The sequence below is a fragment of the Biomphalaria glabrata genome, chromosome 17 (genome assembly GCF_947242115.1).
Source record: "Biomphalaria glabrata chromosome 17, xgBioGlab47.1, whole genome shotgun sequence".
NCBI classification, from domain to species: Eukaryota; Metazoa; Mollusca; class Gastropoda; family Planorbidae; genus Biomphalaria; species Biomphalaria glabrata.
This window is the reverse complement of record NC_074727.1, coordinates 22054360-22079954: the sequence shown is the minus strand read 5'-3', so window position 1 is coordinate 22079954 and position 25595 is coordinate 22054360. Positions and strand designations below refer to the sequence as shown.

General features: G+C 35.6%; 2 long non-coding RNA genes across 2 annotated transcripts; both read right to left on the bottom strand.

Moving 5' to 3' along the window:
- Positions 1-1334: 1334 nt before the first annotated feature.
- On the bottom strand, positions 1335-2848 carry LOC129923789 (uncharacterized). The gene is made up of 2 exons (XR_008775744.1): positions 2712-2848; positions 1335-1704 (listed from the first exon to the last, which is right to left on the bottom strand). It is a non-coding gene; the product is annotated as an uncharacterized LOC129923789 (long non-coding RNA).
- A 12369-nt stretch (positions 2849-15217) lies between these two features.
- On the bottom strand, positions 15218-17164 carry LOC129923680 (uncharacterized). Its single transcript, XR_008775684.1, has 2 exons — positions 17087-17164; positions 15218-15558 (listed from the first exon to the last, which is right to left on the bottom strand). It is a non-coding gene; the product is annotated as an uncharacterized LOC129923680 (long non-coding RNA).
- Between the last annotated feature and the right edge of the window lie 8431 nt (positions 17165-25595).

The window sequence follows — 25595 nt, the reverse complement described above, 5'->3', positions numbered from 1 at the left end:
TGTGGGAACAATGTTATAAGTTATAATGGTTTATTTTAATAATTTACACCTAAAATTATCGCGGAACCTATGAAAGTGCTGGCCCACTGCGGCTGCATAGGTTGCAGTGACCTAAGACCGGCTCTGAGTATCTTTCTGTATTTAGTGTTAGGGAAAAGTAAAGTCGGTTGGTCGTTGTGCTGGCCACATGACACCCTTGTTAACCGTAGGCCACAGAAACAGATGACCTTTACATCATCTGCCCTATAGACCACAAGGTCTAAAAGGGGAACTTTCCTTTTTTTACTTTACCTTTTACTTTTCTTCCTTGTTAGTTACCTATAAGTTGTTGATATCTCTATCATATTTCTAACTCCGAGTAATCCATGACATCTGATGGTTTCAGTAACTTATTTACTAAATTTTTGCTTTTAAATCATAATTTTTATAATAATAATTATTATTATTTTGTCAAATAAGGAATTGGATCACATGTAGGCGATGCGTAGTAATAATCATATTTTTTTTAATTGCTTTTTGTGTGAGATTTATAATCAAAGTCGGAGAGACATGTAGAGCTTTGTTTGTTCTTTGACAATATTTTTTAAACAATGATTACTCACAGATAATATATTTTATCTTTTCAGTCTGTGGTCACTGCAACAGAACTCCTCGGTGACAACTGGTGGAGATTAGTTGTCCCGGGGTTTAATTTGGGGAAAAATTATCGCCAGACCAGACATGCTTGTATTCATAACCTACTTCTATCTAGTCCACTAAATTCTTCATGCTTCATGAGCTGACTGCAATGCTATTTAGCCTCAATCTTGGTTTGATCTGGAAACCGGTGCCTGTCTGTCAGCTTGTTAAGGTTTCTCTACCAATGATGTAGACAAACGTTCCTAAGTTCCTTTGGACCTTTCAGCCTGTATACACGAACACACGACTAATGCACAATGTGGTAATGACTGAGGAACATTTCTTGCGTTGATTAGCCCAATTTTAAGTGTACATTGTTGGACATTGATATGCTGATCTGTCAGCTTGTAAACGCACCAACACAAACTTTTAGCATTATATTTCTCGGACTTTTTTGGCTTCCATAAAACCTAGAAACAGTTACTTCCAATAGAATCCCAAATTCAAGGACTTCGTTTGTTCGGCAAGTACAACACATTCACACGTACATGTGTCAATAACAAAAGAACAATAAACACCCTAATGATCATTAAGTTTGAATAATTTCTGAACAATGTTAATTAACCCTAGTCGTTGCAAAAACATGGAACTTACTGTTTTGTCTTGTGTGTTTCTGGCAATGTAATCTACTGAATAAAAAAAATCAAGAGATTAAATGAAATAATTCTTTTAGTACTTTAATAGAACCAAGCTTTATTTTAAAATACAGAGACCTTCATTTCAGAAAGTCTTACAGACAGGTATTAATATTCATAATTTGAATACATGGTCTCTTCACAATGTTCTCTCTTTTAGCAGCTGCTCCGCCTACAAATCCGTCAATAACGTGGACGACCTTCCCGATGTTGGCAACAATCTCGGCAATGTTAAGATCTTCTTCTTTTTGAGTGTTGGCGTCTCGAATAGCGCATGTATTGATGCCCATGATCTGAATACAGCCTAAGTCCCGTTCATCGCGGGTAACATTGGCGGAGGTCGAGACAATAAAGCCGACTAGAACAAGTACGAGAAGCTTCATCCTTTTACCTGTAAATATAGACAAAATAGTGTTTGTTTTAATTAAGTAACACTTCCTACACAGCGGAGCAGCAAGGGATTTGGGGCCCGGAGGGGCTTAGCCTCTTTTGTGGCCAATGCATTCGACATTATGACTCTTACGTATGAATGTACGATTATATATATATAAGTGCAATGTGTGGAATACATGGTCACTAGTTTACATAACAACATGAATAGCACGCCATTAGCGGAGGTCGCAACAATGTATGCCAGTTTGAGATTCTCCGCTCTATTAGTGTGTGCAATATCACATGGATTGATGCTAAATATGGTCGTTCACCCTAAGTTTCTTTCCTCGCGAATGACATTGGCAGAGGTCAAGGCAACAAGAGATACTAGAACTTACAAGAGCTTCATCATTTTACCTAAAAATATTTTTCAAATAACAATATTTATTTTTAATAAAGGTAGAGATTGTCATTATTTTGTGTTATCTTTTCAAATCGTGGTGGCCCAGAGGTTAGGCGCATTAGATTTCGAACCGATAGGGTCTCAGGTTTGTATTTCGATATTGATTGGGCTTTTGAGCTTCAGTATTTTTGGTACCCTTATTAATTTAATGAATAGCTGACTGAGACTTTAGAAAGGGTTGATCTTGGAGTTGGCCACATGACACCACGTCAGTCATCTGCCATTGAAACTGATAAAATTCACATTTTCTAGTTCCGTGTATACATCTAAATGTTGTTGTTTTTTCTTCTTTTCTTTTCAAATTACACGTTTTAAACTAGCTAGATGGTTGGATGCTTACAAATCATTTTTAAAAAATTAGAATATAGACAATAAGAGCTACTGTTCTGAGAGTAGGTCTCGTACGTTTTATTTGATTTCTTTATGCATTCATATATTTGCTGGTATCGTATATTTCAAATCAGGAACTATAAGTCTTACCTTATGATACATAAATACTTATACATTTTTAGAAATAAAATAATTAAATACATTGCTTTTAATTGGTCAAAATAAGAACTTACCAAAAAGATTAACAGTTATTGTATAGGGCTATTTTAGCTAGTTATATAAGAAAATTGATTGAGACTTATATACTTAGTTACATCGTGATCACTTTGACAAAAAAGGTTAAATCAAGATAAGAAAATTGTTTAAATGATCTTGAACTCAATACATCGTTTAGTCGTCCTTTAATTAAGCTAACCTAAGGTGTATTATTAATCAGTTTTGTTTTTATTTTATTAAGATTTGAATTTTGATTTTTAACACGGCTTACTGCTTAACGACCAATTATTAAATTACATCTTATATTAATGGAGCAATTTTCATAATGGGCACGTTCTAACATAGGGAAGAGGAGAGAGGATAGGCCCATCGTTGTAGTTATTTATCAATGTTTGACTATTTAACCAAATAAAATGAAATTATTAGCAAGATTTCGAAAATTTGAATATATCAAGTTAATAATGTTGTTTTATCTTCTAATAAAGACCTTTTAAAATGTACGCTTAAGTCGTTTTCCGCCAGAAATATTGTCTTAGAGGATGGCATATCAGAACGTCTTCGTCTAAGTATTCACCTCTAATTTCTTTTGTCAGGTTGGTCGAAACTTTTCTGACTATAATAAAACATAATCGGCAAGAGGTCTTACTTAACATGAAGATGATAATAAAGATATTAAAGATATTATGTGAATAATTTATAACTCGAATTTTTTTCGCAGAAAAAAAATAGTCTAATTGTCCAGTGCCATCTCCTCCACTATTACACTTCGTTTAATAATTTTATTTATAAAGCGCTGTTAACAAACAAAATGTAGGCTCAAGGCGCTGCAATAACATTAAAAACACAAACACGACAATAGAAATCTGCGTACTAATCTAAAAAAAAAAGTTTTAAACAAGTAGGTCTTAATGTTCTTCTTAAAAGTGGTATAGCATGTTGTCTGTCTGAGATCAACGGGGTTAGGGTTAGTGAGTTCCAAACCTTTGGTCCGTGCACTGATAAAGCCCGCAGACCGTAGCTTTTGAGGGAGAAACGTGGCACCACTAAAAGCGTTGAGTTCATTGAGCGCAGGGCTCTCTGGGGGAAATATGGAGTAATCAGTTCTCTAAGGTACAGGGGCATCACATTGTTATATATACACACTGATGACAAAGTGTGGCGACCTTGTAATCGATTCTCGCTTTCACGGGAAGCCAATGGAGCATGCGCAAGAGCGTAGTAGCAGAATCTTGTCTTGTTTTTCTAAGTACTATTCGTGCGGCGTTGTTCTGTATACGTTGCAGTTTGGCTATTTTGTCATCAGGTATACCTGCTAGCACGGCGTTACAGTAGTCAAGGCGGGAGAGTATGAATGCCACAGATAGCGTTTTTTGTTGACTCCGTTGTTAAATATGGTCGGATCTGGCCTAATCTTCGCAGCTGCAGATAAAGACCCTTGCAGAGCTGACTTATGTGTGGGTCGAAAGAGAGTGTTGAGTCGAAGAAAACTCCAAGATTCCGCATCACATGGACATAAGGAAGCTGGCAGTTCGTAATAAAAAGAGAATCTGTGCTTTCAACTTTTGAGAAGTTGTTCCGAGTGCCAATCTTAATTAGTTCTGTCTTATCTTCGTTCATTTTGAGCTTATTTTCAACCATCCAATTGCTCACCCTTGCAACGGTAACACTGATTTTCTCTGCCAGATGCGACACCTGTGATGGTACTGAGGAATCGTATAACTGTGAGTCATCGGCAAAGAAATGATATAGGATGCCGGTTGGCCGTATGACACCGCTAAGTGGATATGTATACATAGTGAACAGTACTGGGCCTAGAACTGATCCCTGGGGTACTCCGTACTTCTAGAGTAAGCTTGTTGATTGTTCCGTTAACAACGACACTTTGGGTGCGTTCAGTCAGGTAGGATCCAAGCCATTTTAGGACAATTCCTGTTAAACCAAAAGTGGCAGAGAACCTGGCCATCATAATTTCATGGTCTAGCGTATCAAAGGCTGCGGACAAGTCCAGCATTGAAAGAATTGAGATGTGGCCTATGTCGGAATTGTGAAGTAAGTCGTTTAGTACTCTGACCACTGCTGTCTCTGTGCTTCGGCACTTCCTATATGCAGATTGAAATTCTTCCAAGAGACAGTACTGTTCAAGATGAGAAAGAATTTGCGCTAACACGATTCGCTCCAGAAGCTTTGACAGGAAGGGAAGATTTGATACTGGGCGATAGTTTTTTAGACATTCCGGGTCAAGACTGGATTTGTTTAATAAGGGCCTGACAAGTGCATGCTTAAATTGCTGTGGTACAATGCCTGAAGTCAGTGAAGAGTTCACAATGTTAGTAATTGTGGGTACAAGCTCATCTAAACATTCAAGGAGCAAGGAAGTTGGAATGAGATCAAGGTCACATGACTTATTTGGCATCTTTAAAATAGTACTTTTGACATAATCTTCTGATACAAGCTGAAACTCGCAAAAAGGAGAATTTTGAAAGATTGGAGAGTGGTCAAGCTGTGATGAGAGGGATGGCATGTCATTTCTAATCTGCTCAATCTTCCCAATGAAGAATCTACTGAAGGAATCAGGAAGTTGAGATACTTGGATAGATGACGGCAAACGTTCGTTATTTGCTCCCCCTAACATTTCAGCGGTGATCCTGAATAGCTCCTTTGAAGAATTAGAAGTTTCGATTTTTTGTCGAATATGACTAGCTTTTGCGTCTCTAATCATACGGTTAACCTTGTTTTTTTTCTAGGATATATATTGTCGATGTATCGTCAGACCTGTCTTTTGGAATGTACGTTCGGCACGTCGGCGAATAAGTTTGGCATTCTTTATGTCTTCCGTTATCCAGGGTGCAGATGGCCAAACTGAGACTGTACGAGTGACAAGAGGTGCATGGCTGTCCAGCAACTTTTTCAAGCAAAAATTGTAATTGCTGAGAACGTCTGTGTTGCTCTGTTGCAACAACAAAGAGGTCACGTCCTTTTTAAAGGAGGCAATGTCTATGGCTTTAAATTTACTGGAAGTCACGTTTTTCTTTGGCCTTTTTGCTTTTGATAGGCGCATTTCAAAGTTTACGAGAAAATGATCTGACAAGCCACGGTCTAAAACACTTGAGTTTGGCTATAAGCCCACTTGCATTTGTAACAATCCAGTCAAGAGTATGGCCTTTGACATGTGTCGGAACATTTATCAGTTGGTCTAAGTTGCGATCCTTTAGCGCATTTTTTAGCGACACCGCGTATGTCTCATTTTCACTGTCTTAATGCAAGTTCACATCGCCTATGACAAATAGATCTTTTGTTGCTATGTGACTGTCAAGGAGGTCTTGAAATTCTTCGATGAAAACTTTTGTTGTCAATTTATTTCTCTTGCTTGGTGGTGGGCGGTACAAGAAAATAAAAGTCAGTGTTCTGCTGTGGTGGGAGAGGCGTAACTCGCACAACTCAAAGGTGGTGTACGGTGGTGAGCTGTCAGGTCTTATTGTTACATACTTGGCTAGACTGTCTCTGTACAGTATTGCTAAACCTCCTCCGCTGCCTGTTTTTCGAGGTAGACTCTTTAAAATAAAGCCTGGTGGCGTTAGCTCAATGATTCTTGGCTCATCACCAGCTTCTTTAAACCATGTCTCACTAAGGAAAGCGATGTCGTAGCTATCATCAGTGATGGTGTCTGCAAGCTCAAGAGCTTTGTTACTGCATGGCCGGGCGTTTAGGTGCATTATTTTAAGCAGACTGGAGGATGTAGTCACCAGAGGCATAGCACGTGTTGAAGACACAGGAGGAGTAATATCACGAATTATAGGTTTTCGATAGGGACATATGACCACTGTCGTGTGGGGAGTAGTAGGGGTGGGGTGGTTGACAAAATAGTTTTGTAGGGAACTGCTGAACTCTGTCGTAGATGAAAGGACAGGGGTGGGGGGATTAACTACACAGTTGAGAGTCCTGGAAACTGTGTGGCATGTATCTGTTGAGTTGAATTGCGATGGGTTATACCATAGGCGTGTAAGACGCCCAGCCCTAGACCCACGAACTGTCGGCAGTTTACTCCCGATGCCAACTCGACGAATATTTCGGAAAACCTCGCTGTCTACTCGTGATTTGAGTAACACACATGTGCGTCCTAAGCGACGTAGTAGATAGCGTCCATGACTCCAGTACGACGACTTGACACACTAGCAATGATGACACACAGGTTTGGGTTGTGACTGCTATGTAGTGGCCACGGTACACGGTTTTACCAAGCACATCAATCCCTCGGACTATGAGTATCACTCAGTCACTGTTTATCTAGATGCTTGTTAAACTAAAGGATAGTTAATGAATACAAAAACTAATTAAATTTTAATTAACGTGACTTAAATCTATCGAACTAAATACACCAATCTATAGACGAAATCTACACAAATCTAATGGTATAAGAAAGATCACTTAGCTCTAGAAAATAGCAACACAAAAATCCTCCAAAACGAGAGACGAAAAAACACGACTGCTGCCTGCTGGAGCAACACACACTTTGCCTAGTGACTTTTCCCTGTGATGAATAGTGAGGTCTGATTGCAAAAAAACACATTCCCGCACGTCCCATTTGTTTCAGTTACACTTGGTTTAAAATGCACTATTCCTACAACGAGTCAAAAGGCAATGTAGACGCCAGGATAAAGAGTTTCTAAAGATCAAAATGCAGGAAAATGCTTGGCGCAGTGGTGTATTTTTATGAAAAAACTGATGGCATAAGTAATTTGAAAAATTAGATTTTTCGCTTTCAGAAAAGAAAAAAGTAGCCGTTGCATCAGAACTTTGAATGGACTAAAATATTGTGATGTCGGATTTTCACTATCTTTTTAGTTTACGAGATCTAAACGGGACGGACGGACAGACAGACGGACAGACAGGCCACACAAAACTAATAGCGTTTTTTCCCCTTTCGAGGGCCGCTAAAAAAAAAGAATGACATTCCTACTCAATTGCTACTTTATGAAGCTGATGACCGATTCGTAAGAGAGAGTATTTTACTCTTAATAACTAACAAATGTATGATTTATATTGCCAAAATTCTCCCTGCCCATGAAAAAAAATTTTCCTGGTTAAGCGTATGTATAATATATATTGTATAATTCTAATGATAGTCCTGTTGACTTGCACTTAAGAGACGGTGCGCAAAATGTTCCTAACGTCTATTAATTTATTCGTTAACGAATCGGGCCTGCATGCGGGAATACCCGAAGTTCAAGATAAAGACTTTCTAGTCCTCTAGACATATTATAATTAGTTGTTTATACTTTGAAAGATTATAATAGTCAAACTATAGTTTTCCCAATGTGGCCAAATAGCTAGTAATTCTTTTCCCAAAAATATACATCAACTATCAAATTTCTAGAAAAATCGTAAGAGCCGTTTTCAACAACCACATATACCACCCTCCTATCAACGCAGCGCCCATGAATTTGCAAGCTGAATAGAGTGATGGTAAAAACAAATGGGGAATTGTGGTACAAGTCTACGTCTTGAAGTTTCTTTTCTTATTATTTCATTCTCAAAACCCTCCTGGACCCCAAACATGTCCCCAGATAGCTAAAAAAAAGCGCGAAGGTTGTTGTTTTTTGTTTTTGTTTTTCAAATTGGGGCGCCAATGGAAAACGTTTGAGAACCACTGCATTAATGTCACATTTATTTTATAATTGTTTATCAAAATAAAATCTTTTACTTTAAGGCGAATTTTGCACATAATTTTTTTCTCTCTAGATAGAAGACGCGGGCGTGGTCGCTGAACGGCTTCCGGCCTGAGTGGTCTATTATCAGTGTTTCTAACAAATGCAGAGTTTATGCCAGAAAACATGTCCATAAAAAGATAAGTTCATGCAGGTCCGTCACATACAGCAGCTGTATTCTATGAGTCAAAGTCGAAGCTGAAAGTTAAACTAAAAATGAATTTACATTGAACCAGAAAGTGTTGTTCACCAACAATTAAAAGTTTTATTTGTAATGTACGATTTTGCACAATACGTTGACTTTTTTTTTTTTTGGTTACTTCACTCCACATCAGTGGACAAATAATAGTTGAAATAAACACAACTATAAGAAATAAATTTAAAATAACGGTTTAAAAATGTTGGGTAGAACAACAAGTTTAATTCATTTCTACAAACAAAACTCGGCTTTTTGACTGTTCTATTTCCAGCAAAACTTCTCTTTGGTTTGGTAGTCGGTTGAAATTAATATTTCTTGTGAAAGATAAAAGCATAGTAAAACTTTTGTGATTGCTTTGTTCTTTGGTACTATTTATGTTTTCACGTTGTAAAAGTTTCAGAAAATGAACTTCATCCTAAAAATAGTTACGCTAATCAATTAGCTAAGATAACATTTTTGTTTGTTAATTTTTCTAATAATAGAGAATAAATGTGTTGTTATTTTAATTTTTTTTTATAACTACAAATAGTTTGTGTAGGTTTGGCCAAGTGGTTTAAAGATCTGAAAAGTGGGTGCTATGTTCAGTTGGGGTGATATAATTAAAATCAAATAATTAATTAGTATTGATGTCGTTAGATCTAGGGGTTTCTAACGACGCCATACACAAGCGGAAAATCCAGGTTTTGAACCAGAACAAACAGGTAGCTTACATTTAGTTACATATGAAAATAAGACATTAACTGTGCCATATAACAGGTAGCTTGACATATCCAAATTTAAATTTAATTCTTTTTTTATAATTTTCAAATTATAACGGTTTTCACAGTGTGGCCAACGAGCTGGTAATTTTTTTCCTAACGATATATACAAAACGTTCGAATTTTTTAGGAAAAATGTTAAAGCTGTTTTCGACATCCGTGTCCGGGTTCCATCCAGAAGGTTTTAGTTTCCACGAAGGAACGACTTGAATAGAAGTATTGTAAAATTTCTTTTTGTAAACAAAGCTTATCTAAGGGGCACCTAAAAATCAATGCTAAATCTCAATAGTGCAATAGTTTATCTCCTTTTTCTATATAAAACAAACTTAATTCATCAAAACAAATTGGTCAAATAATTAGTTAATTTTCCTGTTTTGATATAGCATATGAATAATTGTGCAAAAATTGAATTTCATCGGACAATGGGACGTGGGAGCAAAAAAAAAGTGTTTAAAAAATCCTCTTAGACGGACAGACGGAGTGAGTTAATATTAGCTTTGAAAAAAAAATTATTTAAATCAATACCTAGCTCAATCCAAATAATATAGTAAACTTAACACACACACACATATACATATATATATATTATATATATTATATTATATATATATATATATATATAGGAGGCGCGGTGGCTGAAGACTGACTTTTTTTAAATTTCGGTATCTTTGTGCCCCTCTGAGTCCACCCAGCTCTAATGGTTACCTGACATTAGTTGTCCAAGGCGGTTGGTAATCGTGTTGGCCACATGACACCCTCGTTAACCGTGGGCCACAGAAACAGATGACCTTTACCTCATCTATCCCATAGTTCTCAAGATCAGAAAGGGGAACTTTACTTTAAAAGGCTTTTAAAAAGTAATTAAGGTAAAACTCAACCAGATATTCCTTTCTTTCTCCTTCTCCCTCCCCCCACCTCTCCCTACTGGTCCAGATAAGTGATAGGATCAGGTTGTACTGAGAAAGCTAAAAGCATGAAGTTGCACAGCGCTAAACAAAAAAAAATTCATAAAAATATTTCTAATCGCATAGATTTATGTTGTTGGTCTAGATCTATTGCAGATTTTATGACTGATATAAACTAATTGTTTGTTGTTTTTTTTCTTGATTTACCCGTGTTTTTTTAACATACTCCATTTTTCCGTCCACGTTACACCTTTTTTCGACCAAATATATATATATATATATATATATATATATATATATATATATATCGATATATATCGATTTATAAATTGTAATAAAAGGAATGAATAAAGATTGTCAAATTGTGTCTATAATTGAATGCTTATGACATAAACCTTTCTCTAGAATACAAAAATCACGCAACAAAAACAAGAAAAACATTTTAAAAAACATTTAAAAAAACACAATATCTCCATTATACAACTTGAAATATAATAAAATATAAAAATAAATAATGAAACAAAATATTCGGTTCAAACCGGCTATCGAACCCATGATTCAGAGGTGTGAAATTATGAAATTAAAAATTTCAGCCAGCTGGAATTCATACTTTTGTGATTATTTAACGATATTATCATTATATGGACATCTAGATCTAATACTAGACCTAGACTTCTGATTTAAAACTCTTAAAATCTAGTCTTGACCTAGATCTCCTTCTAGATCTAGAATCTAGATGTAATCTATATTAGATTTACGTAAAAAAATATTAGTAAAGCTAGATATTCTTTCAATAAATTTGAAGCAAACTTAAATTTACTCTGTTATCATATAATTTCGGAACATTATGGTTGACTACGCAATGTTGTAGTTTTTTCTAAGTCTAGTCAAGCTAAATTTACATTTATTTATTGTTTAGAGTTTTCCCTTGTGGCCAATCAGCTAGTTATTCTTTTCTCAGCGACTTACATTAACTGTTAAATTTCTTGGAAAATCGTTAGAGCCGTTTTTGAGTTCATCCATAAGGACGTGACTTGAATTGTAAAAAAAAAAAAAAAAGAACAAAACACTGGTGTCTTAATATAACAAATGTACTGGACACGTCATGTCATTTATATACACACTAATGTAAAACCGATGAAATGACAGCCACCCAAATCCGTTCTCTTCACCCCTGCAGTTGCACCACTAATAAATCCATCAATAACGTGGACAACCTTTCCAATGTCAGCTATAATCTTAACTAGGTGGAGATCTTCCTCTCTCTTGCCGCTAACGGATGGGTCGGCGCAGACTTCTACTCCAAGGACATGAAAGCATACTGCTCTCTTCTCTTGGAAAACATTGGCTGAGGCTGTGGCCACAACTGCGAGCGCCAAAAGTAAAAGCTTCATTTTCTGACCTATGGGCATAGGAAAAGAAACACTGTTATAACACATTTGTAGTGAACTTGTGGTAAAAGCGCTTGGCTTCCGAACCGAGTGGTCACAAATTCGAATCCCTGTGAAGAAGAGGCTTTCGTACCTCTGGAGATGCTAAATCCATTCAACTGAAATGAACCTGAATTCGAATAGCGCAAAGTTATATCCACGAATATTATTCATTGCAACTAAAGAGGAGTACTTACGATGGGGTAAGTAAAAGACTTACGCAAGGCTACAAGAACTAAATGTCAGAAAAGATTTGTCCATGTTTATATACAAAAGCAAATCGTGACCCTTTTGTGGCAATTTTGGTAGAGTCATGTTTTGAAAGATGATAAGAAATCTCACCATTGCCAAGATATTTTACCATTAATATAATGTTATGTAATGTTTGGCATTTTTAGGGCCCCCGAAAGGGGAATAGACGCTATTAGTTTTGTGTGGTCTGTCTGCCCGTCCATCCCGTTTAGATCTCGTAAACTAGAAAAGATTGTGAATAATATCCGACGTCATAATAATTTAGACCAATCAAAGTTCTGATGCAACGGCTACTTCCCCGTGGTGGAGGCTGTCCAACTTGAGCAAGCTATTATAGCACAGTGCAGGACAGGCCATTGTCCTGTTGGCTCATATTTCTCACGGCCAAATTTTGATTCACAGGGGAAGAAGAGGAAACCGTGCCTCATATTCTGTTTGACTGCCGCAGACTTGTTGATCTCCGCCTCGACAGGTCTGGGAAACCAAAAATTCTCGACCTGTATGGGGACATTTATGCACTACGCAAGACAGCAGGGTTTCTGTCCAGGGCTTTTGCAAGAGAGAATTTGAGCCCCTCAAGCCCTCACTTAAATGGAGTTTGATGATGATGATGGTGATGATGATGATGCTGGTTTACTGTTTTCCTTGTTTAAATATATATAAATATATATATATATATATATATATATATATATGTATATCATGGGCGTAGCCAGGGGGGGGGGGTTGGGGTTCAAACCCCCCCCCCGACATGAACACCCCCCCCGGGGGGGGGAGAGGCACTTTAGTGACTGATTTTTTTCTTTGATTTTGTTTATTTTAGGTGAGATTTTAATACTAAACCATCACTTGCCCCAGCGCAGCCAAGGGGGTTTTGAGTTTAAAACCCCTACCAGGGGGCTTTGAGTTTAAAACCCCTACCAAAGGGGTTTTGAGTTTAAAACACCCTACAAGGGGTTTTTGAGTCAAATCCCCCTCTTCTATAAAACAAAACAAAAAAAAATGCAAACGACAATCCCAAATTCCAAGAGCACAGTTAAGGAAGATTTTTATTTTAAACCCCCCTCCAAAATTTACGATAAACCCCCTCTTCAATATGAAAAAAAAAAGCAAATTGTGCATTCAAAATGTTATGAGCATAGCCAAAGGGGTTTTGAGTTTAAAACCCCTACCAGGGGGTTTTGAGTTTAAAACCCCCTACCAGGGGTTTCTGAAGTTACATCCCCCTCTCCTATAAAAAAAATGCAAACGACATACCTTAAATTCCAAGAGCAAAGTTAAGGAAGATTTTTATTTTGAACCCGCCTCCGAAATTTACGATAAACTCCCTCTTCAATATGAAAAAAAAAGCAAATTTTGCTCTCAAAATGTTATGAGCGTAGCTAAATGGGTTTTGACTCAGTTTTAAGTTTAAACTCCCCTCCAGTGGAGTTTGAAGCTAAAAAATACATTCTTCAATTTAAAAAAAAAAGCAAATAACTCTAAAATCTATGAGCGTAGCCAAAGGGGTTTTGAGTTTACCCCCGTCCCCCCCCCCCCCCGCCAAAATGTTATGAGCGTAGCTAAATGGGTTTTGACTCAGTTTTAAGTTTACACTCCCCTCCAGTGGAGTTTGAAGCTAAAAAATACATCTTCAGTGTAAAAAAAAAGCAAATTACGCACTCAAAATGCTATGAGCGTTGCCAAAAGAGGTTTTGAGTTTAAATCCCCTTTCAGAAGGGTTTGATGCTAAAAAATATCTCTTCAAAATAAAAAAAGCAAATTACACACTTAAATTATTTGAGGGTAGCCAAGCCGATTGGGGGTTTTGAGTTTAAACTCCTCTCCTCCAGATGGTTTTGAGTTTAAAATCCCCCTACAGAGCGTTTTGAGGTGGAAAACCTCTATCTTCAATATTTTTCTGAAGCATACTACAGTTACCAAATTCTATATCGTAGCTTAATGGGGTTATGAATTTAAGAAACAACAACCAAGTCTTGAGATTTTTTAGTTTAAAACCCCCAACAGATGATTTTGACGATAAAACTTCCCTTTTAGATATAAAATCTAAAGCAAACTACAGTCACCTAATTCCAAGATCGTATTCAAGAGAGGTTACATATTTCTACCAGTGGCGGGGCTCCATTAATAAAGTGCAGTGAATAGTCATTTGCCGAAATTGAAAAACACTATATGTGGCTCAACAAAGATGGTTAAGACAGTTTTTAGGAGTCAGTTATAGAGATCGGGTCTAAATCAAGGAAATCCTATGCCGAACATGAGTCGACCCCTTAGTAAGATTGTGACAGAGCGTCGCAAGAGGTTTGCGGGACATGTGAATTACGCATAATAAGAGTTGGGATGACATCCTAGTACAACTTGGCGCCACTCATTCATGGAGGTCCTTAGAGCAGGTGGGAAGAGGCTTCAGATATTACCAGTGACAATTTTTTGTGGAAACAGCTTGACGGCAAATGCACCGAACGACGCGGGAGGGTCTAAGTCAGTAAGAATAGCACATTAGGTTTTTGAAATAAAACTTTTTAATAGCAGGAAAATGCACTGTAGATACCTCAGAATATGCATTTTGTCGGCATTCAATACCAAAAAAATAGTGTTTGGCTGCGGGGCTATGTCGGGAAGTCTACAATTTTTCCACTAACTCCAGGAAGAACCTATTCTAGGGCACAATAAACGTCTTCCGAAAGAATGACGGGTCAGAATGTAATAAAGATTATGTACACATACACATATATACATAAAAATTTTTTTTTCGGGGGGGGGGAATCCCCCCTAACCCCCCCCCCCCCGAAAAAAATCCTGGCTACGCCCATGATATATATATACATAAATACATATCTAATATACATAATTAAATGTTCGGCATATGTATGTATGTATATATGTATGTGTGTATGTATGTATGTCCCGGCTAGAAATCAAAACCAATAATTGGAAAGGCTTCAGGAGACAACCCTTCGCAACTGAAGGAAGCCTTATTATATATATTACTCCTCCCCCATTTCAAACCTTGCGATCTATTTGGCAAATGATGTATAGTTCGTATGCTCCTATGGCCCACGGTTAATGATCATGTCACGTGGTTAGGACAACGACCAGCTATCTCGTCCATTTCTTAGTGAATTGATTAGTATTAACCGTACCTTTAAAATAACGAAGGTAATAACACTGTTGCCAAGACAATGTTTATAAAGGCAGTGTAGAAAATAGTTTAAGAATTACAAAACATATTCAGAAATTATAATTTGTATTTAATGCATAAAACACAGAACAATTTTATCTTTTTTTAGAAATTTATTGAACATGGCATTTGTCATGTTTTCATTTACAGACATACAGTAACACCACCGATTTTAACACAGAGGTCTTGCTCCTCTCTCTTTGTCACTGTGGCTGCACCATTAACAAACCCGTCAATTACATTGATGACCTTTCCGATGTTGGCAACAATCTCTGCCAGGTTGAGGTTTTCCTCTCTTTTGCTATTGATTAAATAAAGACATGATTTGAAGTCGCTGGACGGTGCACACATATCCATTTCCTCGCGGATTACATTAGCAGAGGTGAAAACAACAAAGGCTACTACAACCAGAAGGAAGAGCTTCATCATTCTACCTGTAAGTATAAAAAAAATAAGAATGTGCCTTTTTTAATCAAAACTGGCAGACTTCAGCTACAAAAAATGAAAGCCCCTTCTCCTCTCACATGGGCTACATCAATAAGTAAGAGATTTACCTTCTGATCTGTTGACATTATAGAAACATTATTCCAATAAAAAATTGTAGCGATCGGGAAAAAGCCGCTTTTTTTTCTAGATCTCATAAACTAGAAAAGATATTGAAAATATGTTACTATATTTTAAAGCTTTTTATTACAGCTTTTATATAGCGCTACTTTCATGCTTATAGCATGCTCAGAGCGCTTTGGTCCAATCTCATTTGTGGACTAGTGGGAGGGAGGGGGTATCTAGGAGTTGCTGCCTTTAGGCGCTCAGTAAACGCAACTCTGCCCGAGTCGGGTGTGTAACCTCGAGCCCCCTTCTAGGTAGCCAAGACAAGCCAAGTTCAAGCGCACTTAGCCTCTCGGCCACGCTTGTTAGGTTTTGGTGCAACATTAACCTTCAACCTACTGAAAGCGAACCATTTTTACCCCACAAAAAATTTTGTACCGTTTTCAAAACTATTTACTAGTAATAGTAAAAAAAAAACAAAAAAAAAAACATAGAGACTATATTATTTCCCAAAGGTATTTATGCCAACTTTTTTTTATATTTTAAGCTCTCGGACATATATTCAGTAACGAGTTCAATAAGGATGTAACATTTTGCGCACACCGTCTTATGTGTAAATCAATATTACCATGTCTTGATCTGTATTAATAAAATAGAATTATATATACCATAAGAATATTTATACATTGGCGTAACAAGATTGTTTTTCCGGGTGGGGGGAATTGTTGAGGAGAACAAAAACTTTTTTTTAATCTCTCATACATTAGTTATTAAGGGCGACGTAATCATTTTTACAAAACGTCATTATTTACAAACTTTACCAAACAATGGGAATGGGTAGGGTTGTTCGTATTGTAATATCTTATGCAAATAACTATTACTTACAATCTTAGGAGGTGGGAATGGTTGGCGGATCTCCTTAACCCAGGTGGCTAGTATCCGTGATACGCTACTCCACCTGACCCATCAATTAAGACTTCTCTCACTTAATATGATTGTGCTAGGGAAATTAACATCTTAAGTATGACGGATGACGTGTGATTGGAGTATTGAAAGATTTTCTCTAGCCTAGCCCATTTACGGAGAATACTTCCACACCTTCAGCTATCCTTTAGTTCGTTGGACCGTGACCAATCGTCATCGTAGGCCTGAACACTGACCTGCAACGTCGCAACCTGTGGGCAGAGGAGACTAATAGCTCGCAGCTACGTCGTACAGACCTGTCACGTGGCAGCGAGCTATAGGTCTAAACAGCCCACACGTTGCGACGTTGCAGGTCAGTATTCAGGTATTCTTTGACGATTGGTCTCGGTTGGACTGTTGCGGTGTCAATGATTTAACGGCTGCATCCGTGATTATATATATATATATGTTTTTTTTTTTTAATTTAAGATTTTCAAGATGCGTACTCACCAAGAATGAGCAACAGATCTTGTGAAGAGCTGTAAGAGCTGAATGTCTAAAGAGACTGGTCATTGTTTTTATACAAACCTTTTTTGTGAAGTCGTGTTTCAAATAATGATAAGAAATTTTAACTAACCAGAAATATTTTCTCGATTTGTTTACATAATGTGAAACATGTGATGTTTGTATATTGCATAGAGAGAATGTCCAATTTAGACGTAGATCATATTATAGGCTAAATGGTAATTTTCTTTTTTGAAGGAAACATTTTAACTACTTAAACTTTATATTTCCAGCAATAAATATAAATTTGAATTATAAATCCGTTGAAAGGGGAAAAACTTCTTTTAGTTTTTGTCGTCTGTCTGTCCCTCCGTCTGTCACGTTTAGTTCTCAAAACTAGAAAAGATACTAAAAATCCGATATCAAGATATTTTAAAAAGTTTTTGGTGCAACGGCTACATTTTATCTTCAGAAAGTGAAAAGTTTTGTTTTAAAATAATTATTCAAACAGTTGTTTGTTGGATTTTCGTAAAATACCACTTTATTCATAAAAGACTTCAGGGGAGGTATTAATATCATAGGAACACAAATTAACATCTAAGGTCACCATCGAAAAAGTAGTAATGGAGTATTTCGATAATTTGTTTCATGTATTAATTAAAGTTTTAGTCATTCAAATGTTGTGTGTGTGTGTGTCTTTTAAAGATTTTTTATCCCGATACTTATTAGTCAATAAAAGATTTTTTTAAAGCTCAGTCCTTACTTTCGATATGCAACTCTATTATATCGAAATGAAATCAAGATCTAGATCTAATTTAAGAATTGGAAAACAATTTTTAAATTATTAAACACAATTTAGAGAAATGCTATGGTGTAATTATTTGTCATCATATCAAGATCTAACATTTGATAGATCTATTCGGTCGTGTTTTTTCATTTTCTGAAGTGAATCCGGGTTATAATCAAAAATGGAATATTTTCTGTACATCTAGATCTAGAAATCTTTGATGAAAAAAAAAGATAAGTAACGTAACATTTGCAGGTTCAAAGATGTCTCTTTCTAAACGCTGTAAATATCAGTGATGAAAACAATGACATTGAGCTTATTATCTTTAAACATAAATCAACATAATAATCAATCTAGAGATTTAAAAAATTCACCTAAAAGCAGATTATTGAAACTATAGCTAAGTGCCCCCACTTGTATGAGGACACAAATATTGTTTTGAAGAAAAAGCAAAAAAAGGTAAATTACATTTTGTTTTTTTACAAGGGACATCATATCTCAAATAGCTTAGGGCCTTAGGAGGCTATAACCGGCCCTACATAAAACACAAGTCACTTGAAAAATTATATGAATAGTACAATAACGTGACTGGCAAATACTGTTGAAAAAAAGCACAATAAAATACTGACAACTAGTGACCAACGACTACTGACCAATGAACAATGACCACAACGGGTAGGCTTTCCTTTCCTTTCTTTTCCTTTCCTTTCCTTTCTTTTCCTTTCCTTTCCTTTCCTTTCCTTGGCTGACATAGAAGAGAGCACCTGGTTGCATGCGGCCTCAGAACGAGACAGCTGGAGATCACTCACGAAGCCCGCGGGATACACATTTGAGACCAAAAGAAAATCTGCTGCCAAGGACAAACGCAGACGGTGAAAAGACAATCTACATCGACCACCAGTGGACAATGGTTATACTTCCCCTGGATGTGGCAAAATAGGTCACAGCTGGGACTGCGCAGCCACGGGAAATACTGCATTTCTCACTAATCTCCTGACTCGAATACTGGCCTTATTATTAGAGTCTCCCAATAAGACATTTCTGGATTTTTACATAATTCTTGACCCTTGGTTACCACTTTCTTTCATTCAATGTCCCGCATAATTGTTTACATAAATATCCTTTCAATGCCTTCCAGAAGGATTCGGTCATCTATCCACCCAGTCATCTTGACCCACATTATCGACTGTTCTCTTTGTAACAGACTTGAGCGTTGTAGCGTGACAGCATACATAGTAAGTATTGGTATTGGTATATTTCTAGTCTGTGGCTTTTTGTTTCAAAACTGTATATTATCATATCAATAATATAAAAATGTGTGTGTGTGTATATATATATAAATATATATATATATATATATATATATATATATATATATATGTATGTATGTATGTAGGTACGTATGTATGTAGGTACGTATGTATATTGTTGTAACCCTGCCTTGCACCGGTGCTTGTACGAGTGCACTATAGGACATGGACTGGAAGACGAAGGGAGAGAAGCAAGAACAGTGTTTACATCGGCATCAAGAGAGTAGGAAGCTTCTGACACACATTCGTTTCCAAATCTAATCCAAAGTTTCCAAATTTCGCTTTTCACAAATCAATTAAGGACATATACATTTCCAAATCCAACCCTTTTTTTTAACTTGTCTTTTCACACATTTTAAATTAATGACCATAGACATAAATAAATATAGACTGGCTGAAGGAAGTAACTTCATGTAACTTGAAAACATGTATATCTACTGTATTCGGATTTCCGAATTATGAAAAATTGCATGATCTTCATTCTTAGAGATTAAACAAAACTACACTGCCTCCTTATTTACAATATATGTAATACTTATATAGGCTATGTCTGAAATAGATATGAATACTTAACTTTTATACTGCTCATAAATGTTGTATAATAAAGTACACAAAATTGCAAGTCACAAATTTTCGTTTCATAAAACTCATTAATCGGCCAGTCTATATTTATTTATGTCTATGTTAATTACATATTCATTTCCCAATTCCTATCCCTTTAATTTGGCTTTTTAGAAATCTTAAATTAAAAACACAATTCGTCTCCAAATCCAACCAAATTTTTTTTTTAAAGATGGCTTTCTATAATTCTTAATTTAGAACCAAATACAAGATTGCATTCTTATTTATTAGGAAAACACTTTAGCAGTTTCAAGAAGCAATGTTAGGCAGTGAATACTCCTAATATATTAGAAATGTATTTAGTTCGCTAATAATGTTTGCCTTCTATCGTCCTTTGTAAAAAAAAATATTTTTTTATCTTATATAAATTCATTCCGTCTGTCTGTCTGCCTGTCTGTCAGGATTCCTTAACGCATTTTTTTTCTCCAACTTCCTATTCTCGCATCAAGTTTCATGAAGCTTTGGATGATTAGACATTGTCGATGACTACACATTAATTGATAAAATTAAAATTAACCAATCAGTTAATTAATCAGTGGTGTTTTATTAATTTTGTGTTACATAAAAAGGGGAAATAAAGCTTGCAATATTGAGAGAAATGGCACTAATTGGGCAGTTCCTTCCCTTACATAAGATTTTTTTTACACAAGTATACTTCTATATTTTGATTGTTTTATTATGATTTCATTCTATATTCTACATTACTATAGAGCGCGTGCCTCAGGCGCCATCTGTGCTTACTACGCTTCTGTTTATTAAAATTTACTGATACTCTTACTGATAATTTACTTTTATTTGATCTATGGATTAACATGTTCTTAATTCCTATCCCGGGATATTTTTTTTATTTTTTTGTGCTATATTTAATTTGAAGTCAAGTTATATTTTATAAGGAATTTATCATTACAACCGGGATACGCAATCAAAGTAAAGAATGCCATCCGCGTAGACATGTGGGAAGGTGAGCACGTGTTGAAAAAAAACTCGTTTCATTCATAACAGCATGATCGCTGTGTCTTATCTGGTTGGCGAATTTGCATAAAATTAAACTGATCCAAAAATAAATATCATTCTATGAATAGAATGCTTGGAGTTAATGTTTCATTACAATACCTTTATTTAATTCGTAACTTCGTGGGGAAAAAAAAACTTCTTGGAAACCGGAAGCGATTCTGGAAAACGGATGAAACAATTTTCTTAGAAATTTGACAGTTGCTGTTTATCACTGAGTAAAGAATTACTAGCTCGAAAAACAGTAGTTTGACCGTTATAATTTTTAAGTAAAAACCTGAAAAACATAAAAATACTTTTAAAAGCAAAAACAAAAGTTTATAGGAAGTGTATTAAATAGTTTGGTTCAGTCTGGTCATTAACTGTGTAATAGATCTAGACCAGTAGTTTTCAACCTTTTTTGTCTTCTCCCCACAACTTTTGTATTTAACTAAAGAGGCTTATCCTTGATCTACAGCTGCGGGGTCACAGGTTGTAATCATCAGGCGCCGTTGTAATTTCATTCTTTTTTCTACTACAGTTGTGTATGGCAACTTGTCACATATTAGTTTTGAGAATCACTGCAATAAATATATGTCGTCTGCTGAGACAGTGTTTGTTTCTAAAAATATATGTGTTGTGGTCAAATCACTCAGTAGACCTGGTAGCCTTGCGCAACCACAAAATTGGTGAGGACAAACATATTTAGTATCTACACAAAGAGCATTCTAACGAGGCCAGCAGAGGCCCCAATACTATATAAGTAAATATTCGCGTTATCTACCAACATAAACCATTTACACATCTTCAACCCAGACCCTTCCTTTATGCTCGCTCTTCATGTGTCTCTATCCACTGCCATCTTTTCTAAACTGTAAGTGTCGAATTTGAAGAGCTTCATGTCGCGTTTGTGTATACTATGATACCTTAGAAGTGGACGACCAGCGGCTCTCCTGCCGAACGTAAGCCAGATTATACTCAGAAACAAAGCAAGTTGTATATATTTTGTTTTAGAAATATTCATAAAAACTATTGATGACAAAACAATGCAAAGCGTTAACTCGCATTCTTACTAACACGCCTACTCCTGAAGTCTGCAGTTGATTATCCATCCTATTGAAAAAAAGGGAATGCCAAATTAAGTGAACTAAGGTAAGGAAGAGGAAGGGGGGTAGATTTATGATACTGAAGTGTTAGTGACAATCAAGACGAATTTGGCCTAAATATACGCCTTTAATTGGCATATTCATCGTAAGATTATCTTCATGCTAAGCGAAACCACTTGTTTATAAAATATAAAGGATTTCAAATAGTCATTTCATGCTACTAAGGTTTTTTTTTAATTACAAAAGATGAAATAAAACAACCTATTTTCGATAATGCGATTTTTAGACGCGTTTGCAAGAAAATCAAATGTGTCAAATATGCTATTTTCAACACTTGCCTGGAATCAATTTATTAACAACAAAAAACTTTTATCAGTAGTACAACTTTTAAAATGTTATGGCAAAATTATCAGATTTAGATATGTAAATATGTAATCATCTTCAAATAAATCATCAACAAATACACATACCATGTTTATACGAATATAGTGTCATGACGTCAGATCTCATTCATATTACTGTAGAAATCTAGATTTAAGGGGGGAGAGGCAGATTTTTAACAAATCCTAAATGTTTCAACGTCTTTTGAAAAAAGTAATTATTTAGTTATTTCCCTTTGTGAATAAATGAAGTACAAACATGGGTGTGCCAGTTCACATGATGATAATGAGTCAAACAAGAAAAAAAAAAAATTTTTTTTAAAGACAATACCTCCAGTATTAAACTGCAAATATAAACAAAAATATTTTAAAAGAATAATTAAACAAATACTTGGTTCAATCGAGTATAGAACTCTTGACACCGTCAGCTGCTAGAAAATTCGCATTTTATGATCCAGACAGCGAGGAAGGCATTCTTGTGCGTTTATCTGTTGGTATGTTCATTATATGGACATCTTGATCTAACATTAGAAATAAAGTTCTGATTTAGATGTCTTAAGATCTACTGTTGATCTAACTCCTAATCTTTATTAGATGTACGAACAAATTAAAGCAACGCTTATGTCGCTTATATATATCCCTATAACATTGAAGCAACTTTACATTTAATGTTATTGAGTATTACGGTAATACGGTTGACCACGCCGATATGCATCAACTGTTATATTTTTTCAAATTCGTTAGAGCCGTTTTAGAGATCAGCTGTTTGCCCTGGTTCCATGAAGTAGTGACTTGAAGAGGTATTGTAAAAAACATTTACTTTTAGTTTAGTCAATACAAATCTCCTGGTTTTCGAAGTGTAAGATATGTCTTTGTTTCGCTGCGTTGTAGTCCCTTTATTCTTATTTTTTGTCTCCTTTGATTAAGCTCTCAATCATGTTTTGAATTATTCCCATTTAAGTTAGATCATAGAAATAGTATTGTCGCAATTAGATCATAGAAATAGTGTTGTCGCAATTAGATCATAGAAATAGTGTTGTCGCAATTAGATCATAGAAATAATGTTGTCGCAATTAGATCATAGAAATAGTGTTGTCGCAATTAGATCATAGAAATAGTGCTGTCGCAATTAGATCATAGAAATAGTGTTGTCGCAATTAGATCATAGAAATAGTGTTGTCGCAATTAGATCATAGAAATAGTGTTGTCGCAATTAGATCATAGAAATAGTGTTGTCGCAATTAGATCATAGAAATAGTGTTGTCGCAATTAGATCATAGAAATAGTGTTGTCGCAATTAGATCATAGAAATAGTGTTGTCGCAGTTGTTGACAGTTCAAAATTACGACAGATTAGTTCTAAAAGGATGACGTAGTTTTTCAATGTTTTCTTATTTGGTCTGAATTGACGTTTGTCGTGCTAATTGGTTTAATTGTCTGACTGAGTCGTGAAAGTCTTATTTTTAATATTCATTGCCTGCATGTCAGACCATTTCCAAGTGTATTCACTTGATGTTCATAACAACCCGGAAGAGACATTACCGTAATGTTCACAATAATTCACTGCCGTATTGTTCATCTTAATAGCCATGGCATTGTTTTGTTGTTATTTCGTTTTCGTTTTTTTTTGTTCTTAAATTAGGTCACGTCATGTATTTTACATTTCCCTTAATTCTGTACATCCTGGAAGTGTACACTTGTCGTTCATTCATTACTCCCTAATATGCACAGATTTATTTATGTTCTATTTTTAAAACCTTTTTTTATTTTGTTCATAGCTGGATAGACTAATATTACAGATATTACGATTGTTTCTCATTATTATGATTGCAGTTAGTAGGTTAAGATATTAGAATTTTAATTTTTAGAAGGACATTGATTTATTTACAAGCCAAGGACAAAAGTATTATTGAACCAGGATAAGCAATGAGCAACGATAAGGCAAAGATACGAAGGTAATAAGAATCTTCATAGCATCATGTTGGCGACAAAGTAATGCAAACAAATAGAATGAAAAATGACTACAGTGTTCGCATATAATGATGTTAACAAGCAGGAAAAATCATTGAAAACGAAAAACTTTTTTAAAGACAGTACCACCTTTTATACAACTTAATATTTTTAAATAAAATTAATTAAAAATATTTTTTTTGCTATAGCTACATTAGATACTAAAAGCACCAACGACTCTAACCATTCTTCTTTCAAACATTCTTCTTTCAAACCTTGTGATGTATGGGGCTGATGATATAAATATCATCTGTTTCTGTGCCCACGGTTAATGAGGGTGTTATGTGTTTAGTACAACGACCAACCGCCCTTACTTTACCCAACTATCCCCGGTTCGGAGGTCAAGCGACACCGGGCCCCCTTTTTATTCGTACTTTCGTTATATATACATCCAGACAGGGCCGGTCTTAGGCCACCGCAACGTATGCGGCCGCAGTGGGCCCCGCACTTTCATAGGCCCTGCGCGATGCAAATTCTAGGTGTAAATTATTAAATTAAACCATTTTAACATTATTATTAAAGGGTTCCTTGAATTCTCCTGAAATTATAAAATATACTAAAAAGTCATGAAAATCTTCTGAAATTATTAAAAATCTTCTGAAAACTGATGCAAATCTCCTTAAAACAGACAAAATTGTCATTTCGGGGTGTCATTCAATATGGACAACGCCAATCATACAAGCGATTAAAAAAACGACATTGTCAGCTTTCATTTAAAAATGTAATAGTAAGCCAAATTGTAACCAAAACAAAAGTTCAAATACAGTACTTAATTTACGTTCATAGTCACTGGCCTACAAATCTAAATCTATCTCGACCTCTCAAGAAAAAACAAAACAAAAGCGATATTTTGCTAGTCGATAGTCAATCTAAAATTCAGATTTGAATGTTTATCTGTTTGTTTGTTTCTTTTACATTGATTTTGTACTTATTAAAGTATACATAAAATGCAAAGACGAATTTGTTTTCTAATACAAAATCTTAATTTTCACTTATTATCCTTATCACAACCCAAATTAGGTCCCGCGCAATCTGTTTCGCATAGGGCCCCGCAACCCGTAGGACCGGCCCTGCATCTAGAACTAGATCTAGAATTCAGACTCCTGGTTTAGGACTAGATCTAGATTCTAGATCTAGACCAACTTCTAAATCTAGAATTTTGATGCAATATTTTTTTAGATTTACGTAAAAATAAAAGCAACTTGAAATTTGATAACTCAGTTATCCTTACACTAGGCGGACTACGCTATGTATTATTATAGCCAAATTTAAATTTCTTTCTTTTTTTTAACTTTGAAAAACCGTAAAGGTC